The following is a 12,454-nucleotide window of genomic DNA, read 5'->3' as shown; positions in this document are numbered from 1 at the left end:
CAAATCCCCTATCCTATCCTCTGTCCTATCCTATCCTCTATCCTATCCTATCCTCTATCCTATCCTATCATCTATCCTCAATCCTATCCTTTCCTGTATCCTATCCTATCCTCTATCCTATCAAATCCTCTGTCCTATCCTATCCTCTGTCCTATCCTATCCTCTATCCTATCCTATCCTCTATCCTATCGTATCCTTTATCCTATCCTAACCTCTATCCTACGCTATCCTCTATCCCATCCAATCCTCTATCCTATCCTATCCTATCATCTATCCTATCCTATCCTCTATCCTATCCTGTCCTCTATCCTATCCTATCCTCTATCCTATCCTATCCTCTATCCTATCCTATCCTCTATCCTACCCTATCCTCTATCCTATCCTATCCTCTATCCTATCCTATCCTCTATCCTATCCTATCTTCTATGCTTTCCTATCCTCTATCCTATCCTCTATCCAATCCTCTATCCTATCCTATCCTCTATCCTATCCTATCCTCTATCCTATCCTATCCTCTATCCTATCCTATCGTCTATCCTATCCTATCATCTATCCTATCAAATCCCCTATCCTATCCTCTGTCCTATCCTATCCTCTATCCTATCCTATCCTCTAGCCTATCCTATCCTCTATCCTATCCTATCCTCTATCCAATCCTCTATCCTATCCTATCCTCTATCCTATTCTATCCTCTATCCTATCCTATCCTCTGCCCTATCCTATCCTCTATCCTATCCTATCAGCTATCCTATCCTATCCTCTATCCTATCCTATCCTCTATCCTATTCTACCCTCTATCCTATCCTATCCTATCCTATCCTCTATCCTATCCTATCTTCTATGCTTTCCTATCCTCTATCCTATCCTCTATCCAATCCTCTATCCTATCCTATCCTCTATCCTATCCTATCCTCTATCCTATCCTATCCTCTATCATATCCTATCGTCTATCCTATCCTATCCTCTATCCTATAAAATCCCCTATCCTATCCTCTGCCCTATCCTATCCTCTATCCTATCCTATCAGCTATCCTATCCTATCCTCTATCCTATCCTATCCTCTATCCTATTCTACCCTCTATCCTATCCTATCCTCTATCCTATCCTATCCTCTATCGTATCCTATTCTCTATCCTATCCTATCCTCTATCCTATCCTATCCGCTATCCTATCCTATCTTCTATGCTTTCCTATCCTCTATCCTATCCTCTATCCAATCCTCTATCCTATCCTATCCTCTAACCTATCCTATCCTCTATCATTTCCTCTATCCTATCCTATCCTCTATCCTATTCTATCCTCTATCCTATCCTATCCTCTGCCCTATCCTATCCTCTATCCTATCCTATCAGCTATCCTATCCTATCCTCTATCCTATCCTATCCTCTATCCTATTCTACCCTCTATCCTATCCTATCCTCTATCCTATCCTATCCTATCCTCTATCCTATCCTATCTTCTATGCTTTCCTATCCTCTATCCTATCCTCTATCCAATCCTCTATCCTATCCTATCCTCTATCCTATCCTATCGTCTATCCTATCCTATCCTCTATCCTATAAAATCCCCTATCCTATCCTCTGCCCTATCCTATCCTCTATCCTATCCTATCAGCTATCCTATCCTATCCTCTATCCTATCCTATCCTCTATCCTATTCTACCCTCTATCCTATCCTATCCTCTATCCTATCCTATCCTCTATCCTATCCTATCCTCTATCCTATCCTATCCTCTATCCTATCCTATCTTCTATGCTTTCCTATCCTCTATCCTATCCTCTATCCAATCCTCTATCCTATCCTATCCTCTATCCTATCCTATCCTCTATCCTATCCTATCCTCTATCATATCCTATCGTCTATCCTATCCTATCCTCTATCCTATCAAATCCCCTATCCTATCCTCTGTCCTATCCTATCCTCTATCCTATCAAATCCCCTATCCTATCCTCTGTCCTATCCTATCCTCTATCCTATCCTATCCTCTATCCTATCCTATCCTCTATCCTATCCTATCCTCTATCCTATCCTATCCTCTATCCTATCCTACCGTCTATCCAATCCTCTATCCTATCCTATCCTCTATCCTATTCTATCCTCTATCCTATCCTATCCTCTATCCTGTCCTATCCTCTATCCCATAAAATCCCCTATCCTATCCTCTGCCCTATCCTATCCTCTATCCTATCCTATCAGCTATCCTATTCTATCATCTATCCTATCCTATCTATCCTATTCTACCCTCTATCCTATCCTATCCTCTATCCTATCCTATCCTCTATCCTATCCTATCTTCTATCCTATCCTATCCTCTATCCTATCAAATCCCCTATCCTGTCCTCTATCCTATCCTATCCTGTATCCTATCCTATCCTCTATCCTATCCTATCCTCTATCCTATCCTATCCTCTATCCTATCCTATCCTCTATCCTATCCTATCCTCTATCCTATCCTATCTTCTATCCTTTCCTATCCTCTATCCTATCCTCTATCCAATCCTATATCCTATCCTATCCTCTATCCTATCCTATCCTCTATCCTATCCTATCCTCTATCCTATCCTATCCTCTATCCTATCCTATCGTCTATCCTATCCTATCCTCTATCCTACGCTATTCTCTATCCTATCCTATCCTCTATCCTATCCTCTATCCTATCCTGTCCTCTATCCTATCCTATCCTGTATCCTATCCTATCCTCTATCCTATCCTATCCTCTATCCTATCCTATCCTCTATCCTATCCTATCCTCTATCCTATCCTATCTTCTATCCTTTCCTATCCTCTATCCTATCCTCTATCCAATCCTATATCCTATCCTATCCTCTATCCTATCCTATCCTCTATCCTATCCTATCAGCTATCCTATTCTATCATCTATCCTATCCTATCCTCTATACTATTCTACCCTCTATCCTATCCCCTATCCTATCGTATCCTCTATCCTATCCTATCCTCTATCCTACGCTATCCTCTATCCTATCCTATCCTCTATCCTATCCTATCCTCTATCCTATCCTATCTTCTATCCTATCCTATCCTCTATCCTATCAAATCCCCTATCCTATCCTCTATCCTATCCTATCCTGTATCCTATCCAATCCTCTAGCCTATCCTGTATCCTATCCAATCCTCTATCCTATCCTATCATCTATCCTCAATCCTATCCTTTCCTGTATCATATCCAATCCTCTATCCTATCCTGTCCTCTATCCTATCCTATCCTCTATCCTATCCTATCCAATCCCGTATCCTATCCTCTATTCTATCCTATCCTGTATCCAATCCTATCCTCAATCCTATCCTTTCCTGTATCCTACCCTATCCTCTATCCTATCAAATCCTCTGTCCTATCCTATCCTCTATCCTATCCTATCCTCTATCCTATCGTATCCTCTATTCTATCCTATCCTCTATTCTACGCTATCCTCTATCCTATCCTATCCTCTATCCTATCCTATCCTCTATCCTATCCTATCATCTATCCTATCCTATCCTCTATCCTATCCTGTCCTCTATCCTATCCTATCCTCTATCCTATCCTATCCTCTATCCTATCCTACCCTCTATCCTATCCTATCCTCTATCCTATCCGATCCTCTATCCTATCCTATCTTCTATCCTTTCCTATCCTCTATCCTATCCTCTATCCAATCCTATATCCTATCCTATCCTCTATCCTATCCTATCCTCTATCCTATCCTATCCTCTATCCTATCCTATCCTCTATCCTATCCTATCGTCTATCCTATCCTATCCTCTATCCTACGCTATTCTCTATCCTATCCTATCCTCTATCCTATCCTATCCTCTATCCTATCCTATCTTCTATCCTATCCTATCCTCTATCCTATCCTATCCTCTATCCTATCCTATCCTCTATCCTATCCTATCCTCTATCCTATTATATCCTCTATCCTATCCTCTATCCTATCGTATCCTCTATCCTATCCTATCCTCTATCCTACGCTATCCTCTATCCTATCCTATCCTCTATCCTATCCTATCTTCTATCCTTTCCTATCCTCTATCCTATTCTCTATCCAATCCTCTATCCTATCCTATCCTCTATCCTATCCTATCCTCTATCCTATCCTATCCTCTATCCTATCCTATCCTCTATAATATCCTATCCTCTATCCTATCCTATCCTCTATCCTATCCTATCTTCTATGCTTTCCTATCCTCTATCCTATCCTCTATCCAATCCTATATCCTATCATATCCTCTATCCTATCCTATCCTCTATCCTATCCTATCCTCTATCATATCCTATCGTCTATCCTATCCTATCATCTATCCTATCAAATCCCCTATCCTATCCTCTGTCCTATCCTATCCTCTATCCTATCCTATCCTCTAGCCTATCCAATCCTCTATCCTATCCTATCCTCTATCCAATCCTCTATCCTATCCTATCCTCTATCCTATCCTATCCTCTATCCTATCCTATCCTCTATCCTATCCTATCCTCTATCCTATCCAAACCTCTATCCTATCAAATCCCTATACTATCCTCTATCCTATCCTATCGTCTGTCCTATCCTATCCTCTATCCTATCCTATCCAATCCCGTATCCTATCCTCTATTCTATCCTATCCTGTATCCAATCCTATCCACAATCCTATCCTTTCCTGTATCCTATCCTATCCTCTATCCTATCAAATCCTCTGTCCTATCCTATCCTCTATCCTATCGAATCGTGTATCCTATCCACTATCCTATCCTATCCTTTATCCTATCCTATCCTCTATCCTATCCTATCCTCTATCCTATCCTATCCTCTATCCTATCCTATCCTCTATCCTATCCTATCCTCTATCCTATCCTATCCTCTATCCTATCCAAACCTCTATCCTATCCTCTATCCTATCGTATCCTCTATCCTATCCTATCCTCTATCCTACGCTATCCTCTATCCTATCCTATCCTCTATCCTATAAAGTCCCCTATCCTATCCTCTGCCCTATCCTATCCTCTATCCTATCCTATCCGCTATCCTATCCTACCGTCTATCCAATCCTGTATCCTATCCTATCCTCTATCCTATTCTATCCTCTATCCTATCCTCTATCCTATCCTATCCTCTATCCTATCCTATCCTCTATCCTATCCTATCTTCTATCCTATCCCATCCTCTATCCTATCAATTCCCCTATCCTATCATATCCTCTATCCTATCCTATCCTATCCTCTATCCTATCCTATGTTCTATCCTATCCTATCCTCTATCCAATCAAATCCCTATACTATCCTCTATCCTATCCTATCCTCTATCCTATCCTATCCTCTATCCTAGCCTATCCTCTATCCTATCCTATCCAATCCCCTATCCTATCCTATCCTCTATTTTATCCTATCCTCTATCCTATCAAATCCCCTATCCTATCCTCTATCCTATCCTATCGTGTATCCTATCCAATCCTCTATATTATCCTGTATCCTATCCAATCCTCTATCCTATCCTATCATCTATCCTCAATCCTATCCTTTCCTGTATCATATCCAATCCTCTATCCTATCCTGTCCTCTATCCTATCCAATCCTCTATCCTATCAAATCCCTATCCTATCCTCTATACTATCCTATCCTCTGTCCTATCTAATCCTCTATCCTATCCTATCCTCTATCCTATCCTATCCTCTATCCTATCCTATCCTCTATCCTATCCTATCCTCTATCCTATCCTATCTTCTATCCTATCCTATCCTCTATCCTATCAAATCCCCTATCCTATCCTCTATCCTATCCTATCCTGTATCCTATCCAATCCTCTAGCCTATCCTGTATCCTATCCAATCCTCTATCCTATCCTATCATCTATCCTCAATCCTATCCTTTCCTGTATCATATCCAATCCTCTATCCTATCCTGTCCTCTATCCTATCCTATCCTCTATCCTATCAAATCCCTATACTATCCTCTATCCTATCCTATCGTCTGTCCTATCCTATCCTCTATCCTATCCTATCCAATCCCGTATCCTATCCTCTATTCTATCCTATCCTGTATCCAATCCTATCCTCAATCCTATCCTTTCCTGTATCCTATCCTATCCTCTATCCTATCAAATCCTCTGTCCTATCCTATCCTCTATCCTATCCTATCCTCTATCCTATCGTATCCTCTATTCTATCCTATCCTCTATTCTACGCTATCCTCTATCCTATCCTATCCTCTATCCTATCCTATCCTCTATCCTATCCTATCATCTATCCTATCCTATCCTCTATCCTATCCTGTCCTCTATCCTATCCTATCCTCTATCCTATCCTATCCTCTATCCTATCCTATCCTCTATCCTATCCTCTATCCAATCCTATATCCTATCCTATCCTCTATCCTATCCTATCCTCTATCCTATCCTATCCTCTATCCTATCCTATCCTCTATCCTATCCTATCCTCTATCCTATCCTATCGTCTATCCTATCCTATCCTCTATCCTATCCTATCCTCTATCCTATCCTATCCTCTATCCTATCCTATCGTCTATCCTATCCTATCCTCTATCCTACGCTATTCTCTATCCTATCCTATCCTCTATCCTATCCTATCCTCTATCCTATCCTATCTTCTATCCTATCCTATCCTCTATCCTATCCTATCCTCTATCCTATCCTCTATCCTATCCTATCCTCTATCCTATCATATCCTCTATCCTATTCTATCCTCTATCCTATCCTATTCTCTATCCTATCCTATCCTCTATCCTATCAAATCCCCTATCCTATCCTCTATCCTATCCTATCCGCTATCCTATCCTATCCTCTATCCTATCCTATCCTCTATCCTATTATATCCTCTATCCTATCCTCTATCCTATCGTATCCTCTATCCTATCCTATCCTCTATCCTACGCTATCCTCTATCCTATCCTATCCTCTATCCTATCCTATCTTCTATCCTTTCCTATCCTCTATCCTATCCTCTATCCAATCCTCTATCCTATCCTATCCTCTATCCTATCCTATCCTCTATCCTATCCTATCCTCTATCCTATCCTATCCTCTATCCTATCCTATCCTCTATCCTATCCTTTCGTCTATCCTATCCTATCCTCTATCCTATCAAATCCCCTATCCTATCCTCTGTCCTATCCTATCCTCTATCCTATCCTATCCTCTATCCTATCCTATCATCTATCCTCAATCCTATCCTTTCCTGTATCCTATCCTATCCTCTATCCTATCAAATCCTCTGTCCTATCCTATCCTCTGTCCTATCCTATCCTCTATCCTATCCTATCCTCTATCCTATCGTATCCTTTATCCTATCCTAACCTCTATCCTACGCTATCCTCTATCCCATCCAATCCTCTATCCTATCCTATCCTATCATCTATCCTATCCTATCCTCTATCCTATCCTGTCCTCTATCCTATCCTATCCTCTATCCTATCCTATCCTCTATCCTATCCTATCCTCTATCCTACCCTATCCTCTATCCTATCCTATCCTCTATCCTATCCTATCCTCTATCCTATCCTATCTTCTATGCTTTCCTATCCTCTATCCTATCCTCTATCCAATCCTCTATCCTATCCTATCCTCTATCCTATCCTATCCTCTATCCTATCCTATCCTCTATCCTATCCTATCGTCTATCCTATCCTATCATCTATCCTATCAAATCCCCTATCCTATCCTCTGTCCTATCCTATCCTCTATCCTATCCTATCCTCTAGCCTATCCTATCCTCTATCCTATCCTATCCTCTATCCAATCCTCTATCCTATCCTATCCTCTATCCTATTCTATCCTCTATCCTATCCTATCCTCTGCCCTATCCTATCCTCTATCCTATCCTATCAGCTATCCTATCCTATCCTCTATCCTATCCTATCCTCTATCCTATTCTACCCTCTATCCTATCCTATCCTATCCTATCCTCTATCCTATCCTATCTTCTATGCTTTCCTATCCTCTATCCTATCCTCTATCCAATCCTCTATCCTATCCTATCCTCTATCCTATCCTATCCTCTATCCTATCCTATCCTCTATCATATCCTATCGTCTATCCTATCCTATCCTCTATCCTATAAAATCCCCTATCCTATCCTCTGCCCTATCCTATCCTCTATCCTATCCTATCAGCTATCCTATCCTATCCTCTATCCTATCCTATCCTCTATCCTATTCTACCCTCTATCCTATCCTATCCTCTATCCTATCCTATCCTCTATCGTATCCTATTCTCTATCCTATCCTATCCTCTATCCTATCCTATCCGCTATCCTATCCTATCTTCTATGCTTTCCTATCCTCTATCCTATCCTCTATCCAATCCTCTATCCTATCCTATCCTCTAACCTATCCTATCCTCTATCATTTCCTCTATCCTATCCTATCCTCTATCCTATTCTATCCTCTATCCTATCCTATCCTCTGCCCTATCCTATCCTCTATCCTATCCTATCAGCTATCCTATCCTATCCTCTATCCTATCCTATCCTCTATCCTATTCTACCCTCTATCCTATCCTATCCTCTATCCTATCCTATCCTATCCTCTATCCTATCCTATCTTCTATGCTTTCCTATCCTCTATCCTATCCTCTATCCAATCCTCTATCCTATCCTATCCTCTATCCTATCCTATCGTCTATCCTATCCTATCCTCTATCCTATAAAATCCCCTATCCTATCCTCTGCCCTATCCTATCCTCTATCCTATCCTATCAGCTATCCTATCCTATCCTCTATCCTATCCTATCCTCTATCCTATTCTACCCTCTATCCTATCCTATCCTCTATCCTATCCTATCCTCTATCCTATCCTATCCTCTATCCTATCCTATCCTCTATCCTATCCTATCTTCTATGCTTTCCTATCCTCTATCCTATCCTCTATCCAATCCTCTATCCTATCCTATCCTCTATCCTATCCTATCCTCTATCCTATCCTATCCTCTATCATATCCTATCGTCTATCCTATCCTATCCTCTATCCTATCAAATCCCCTATCCTATCCTCTGTCCTATCCTATCCTCTATCCTATCAAATCCCCTATCCTATCCTCTGTCCTATCCTATCCTCTATCCTATCCTATCCTCTATCCTATCCTATCCTCTATCCTATCCTATCCTCTATCCTATCCTATCCTCTATCCTATCCTACCGTCTATCCAATCCTCTATCCTATCCTATCCTCTATCCTATTCTATCCTCTATCCTATCCTATCCTCTATCCTGTCCTATCCTCTATCCCATAAAATCCCCTATCCTATCCTCTGCCCTATCCTATCCTCTATCCTATCCTATCAGCTATCCTATTCTATCATCTATCCTATCCTATCTATCCTATTCTACCCTCTATCCTATCCTATCCTCTATCCTATCCTATCCTCTATCCTATCCTATCTTCTATCCTATCCTATCCTCTATCCTATCAAATCCCCTATCCTGTCCTCTATCCTATCCTATCCTGTATCCTATCCTATCCTCTATCCTATCCTATCCTCTATCCTATCCTATCCTCTATCCTATCCTATCCTCTATCCTATCCTATCCTCTATCCTATCCTATCTTCTATCCTTTCCTATCCTCTATCCTATCCTCTATCCAATCCTATATCCTATCCTATCCTCTATCCTATCCTATCCTCTATCCTATCCTATCCTCTATCCTATCCTATCCTCTATCCTATCCTATCGTCTATCCTATCCTATCCTCTATCCTACGCTATTCTCTATCCTATCCTATCCTCTATCCTATCCTCTATCCTATCCTGTCCTCTATCCTATCCTATCCTGTATCCTATCCTATCCTCTATCCTATCCTATCCTCTATCCTATCCTATCCTCTATCCTATCCTATCCTCTATCCTATCCTATCTTCTATCCTTTCCTATCCTCTATCCTATCCTCTATCCAATCCTATATCCTATCCTATCCTCTATCCTATCCTATCCTCTATCCTATCCTATCAGCTATCCTATTCTATCATCTATCCTATCCTATCCTCTATACTATTCTACCCTCTATCCTATCCCCTATCCTATCGTATCCTCTATCCTATCCTATCCTCTATCCTACGCTATCCTCTATCCTATCCTATCCTCTATCCTATCCTATCCTCTATCCTATCCTATCTTCTATCCTATCCTATCCTCTATCCTATCAAATCCCCTATCCTATCCTCTATCCTATCCTATCCTGTATCCTATCCAATCCTCTAGCCTATCCTGTATCCTATCCAATCCTCTATCCTATCCTATCATCTATCCTCAATCCTATCCTTTCCTGTATCATATCCAATCCTCTATCCTATCCTGTCCTCTATCCTATCCTATCCTCTATCCTATCCTATCCAATCCCGTATCCTATCCTCTATTCTATCCTATCCTGTATCCAATCCTATCCTCAATCCTATCCTTTCCTGTATCCTACCCTATCCTCTATCCTATCAAATCCTCTGTCCTATCCTATCCTCTATCCTATCCTATCCTCTATCCTATCGTATCCTCTATTCTATCCTATCCTCTATTCTACGCTATCCTCTATCCTATCCTATCCTCTATCCTATCCTATCCTCTATCCTATCCTATCATCTATCCTATCCTATCCTCTATCCTATCCTGTCCTCTATCCTATCCTATCCTCTATCCTATCCTATCCTCTATCCTATCCTACCCTCTATCCTATCCTATCCTCTATCCTATCCGATCCTCTATCCTATCCTATCTTCTATCCTTTCCTATCCTCTATCCTATCCTCTATCCAATCCTATATCCTATCCTATCCTCTATCCTATCCTATCCTCTATCCTATCCTATCCTCTATCCTATCCTATCCTCTATCCTATCCTATCGTCTATCCTATCCTATCCTCTATCCTACGCTATTCTCTATCCTATCCTATCCTCTATCCTATCCTATCCTCTATCCTATCCTATCTTCTATCCTATCCTATCCTCTATCCTATCCTATCCTCTATCCTATCCTATCCTCTATCCTATCCTATCCTCTATCCTATTATATCCTCTATCCTATCCTCTATCCTATCGTATCCTCTATCCTATCCTATCCTCTATCCTACGCTATCCTCTATCCTATCCTATCCTCTATCCTATCCTATCTTCTATCCTTTCCTATCCTCTATCCTATTCTCTATCCAATCCTCTATCCTATCCTATCCTCTATCCTATCCTATCCTCTATCCTATCCTATCCTCTATCCTATCCTATCCTCTATAATATCCTATCCTCTATCCTATCCTATCCTCTATCCTATCCTATCTTCTATGCTTTCCTATCCTCTATCCTATCCTCTATCCAATCCTATATCCTATCATATCCTCTATCCTATCCTATCCTCTATCCTATCCTATCCTCTATCATATCCTATCGTCTATCCTATCCTATCATCTATCCTATCAAATCCCCTATCCTATCCTCTGTCCTATCCTATCCTCTATCCTATCCTATCCTCTAGCCTATCCAATCCTCTATCCTATCCTATCCTCTATCCAATCCTCTATCCTATCCTATCCTCTATCCTATTCTATCCTCTATCCTATCCTATCCTCTGCCCTATCCTATCCTCTATCCTATCCTATCAGCTATCCTATCCTATCCTCTATCCTATCCTATCCTCTATCCTATTCTACCCTCTATCCTATCCTATCCTCTATCCTATCCTATCCTATCCTCTATCCTATCCTATCTTCTATCCTTTCCTATCCTCTATCCAATCCTCTATCCTATCCTATCCGCTATCCTATCCTATCCTCTATCCTATCCTATCCTCTATCCTATCCTATCCTCTATCCTATCCTTTCGTCTATCCTATCCTATCCTCTATCCTATCAAATCCCCTATCCTATCCTCTGTCCTATCCTATCTACTATCCTATCCTATCCTCTATCCTATCCTATCATCTATCCTCAATCCTATCCTTTCCTATCCTCTATCCTATCAAATCCTCTGTCCTATCCTATCCTCTGTCCTATCCTATCCTCTATCCTATCCTATCCTCTATCCTATCGTATCCTTTATCCTATCCTAACCTCTATCCTACGCTATCCTCTATCCCATCCAATCCTCTATCCTATCCTGTCCTATCATCTATCCTATCCTATCCTCTATCCTATCCTGTCCTCTATCCTATCCTATCCTCTATCCTATCCTATCCTCTATCCTATCCTATCTTCTATGCTTTCCTATCCTCTATCCTATCCTCTATCCAATCCTCTATCCTATCCTATCCCCTATCCTATCCTATCCTCTATCCTATCCTATCCTCTATCCTATCCTATCGTCTATCCTATCCTATCATCTATCCTATCAAATCCCCTATCCTATCCTCTGTCCTATCCTATCCTCTATCCTATCCTATCCTCTAGCCTATCCTATCCTCTATCCTATCCTATCCTCTATCCAATCCTCTATCCTATCCTATCCTCTATCCTATTCTATCCTCTATCCTATCCTATCCTCTGCCCTATCCTATCCT

This window comes from Halictus rubicundus, unplaced genomic scaffold (genome assembly GCF_050948215.1).
Source record: "Halictus rubicundus isolate RS-2024b unplaced genomic scaffold, iyHalRubi1_principal scaffold0102, whole genome shotgun sequence".
NCBI classification, from domain to species: Eukaryota; Metazoa; Arthropoda; class Insecta; order Hymenoptera; family Halictidae; genus Halictus; species Halictus rubicundus.
Note: the sequence above shows the minus strand (reverse complement) of the source record.